Genomic DNA, 979 nt, shown 5'->3' on the forward strand with positions numbered 1-979 from the left:
AAGATGAAGATGAAGATGAAGATGAAGATGAAGATGAAGATGAAGATAAGGATAAAGATCATAACCCCTTAGCTTTAACTCATCTTAACTTAAAAACTTACTCCACCTGAGCTCACCACACATTAATTCACCACACTTTAACTCCCCACACCTAAATTCACCACATCTCAACTCGCCACATCTTAACCCCCGCACCTAAATCCACCACACCTAAATCCACCACCCTTAATTCAGCACACCTCAACTTTCTCACCACACCTTAACTCACCTCAACTCACCACATTAAAATTCACCACACCTCAACTTTCTCACCATAACTTAACTCACCACATCTGAATCCACCACACCTAAATTCACCACACCGTAACTCCTACACCCAATTCCACCACACCGCAGCTCACCACACCCAATTTCACCACATGACATGATATCACTTGATGTGGCATCAAAGGAATGATGTTGCCATAAAATGAACCAAAATAAATAAGATTTAGATAGAGGTGAAAAAAGGGATAAAAAGGAAATACAACTGAAGAGTGTGCGATGTTATATTGTGGTGTGTTATGCTTCATATGTTATGTTATTTATTCTCATGTTATGGTTATGTTATGTTATGCCAAGTACTAAGCTAAACTCCCCTCCACTTAACCCATTCCAACTAATGTTATTTTAGCTCATTCAACTTACATAAACCATCCTTAATTTTATCGGTTGAATTTCAACCGCTGGGCGAACACTAGTACATTTAATATGGCGAATGTGGCTAGTTCTCTAATCATTCTCTAATCGATAACTAACCTCAATGTTTGCTGGGTTATAATAAAAATCATAATTTAACCGTGAAAATTGAATTTTTGAAAATTTAACCGTTATTTTAAGATTTCTATTTTTTCGATACAGAATAATCGTTACTTTTGTGTTTTTATTTTTTCGATCATATTTTAAACGTTATTTGCAGATTTAATTTTTTAGATCCATT

Source organism: Rhagoletis pomonella, unplaced genomic scaffold (assembly GCF_013731165.1).
Source record: "Rhagoletis pomonella isolate Grant_MI unplaced genomic scaffold, Rhpom_1.0 Rhpom_scaffold_00002, whole genome shotgun sequence".
Classification (NCBI taxonomy): domain Eukaryota; kingdom Metazoa; phylum Arthropoda; class Insecta; order Diptera; family Tephritidae; genus Rhagoletis; species Rhagoletis pomonella.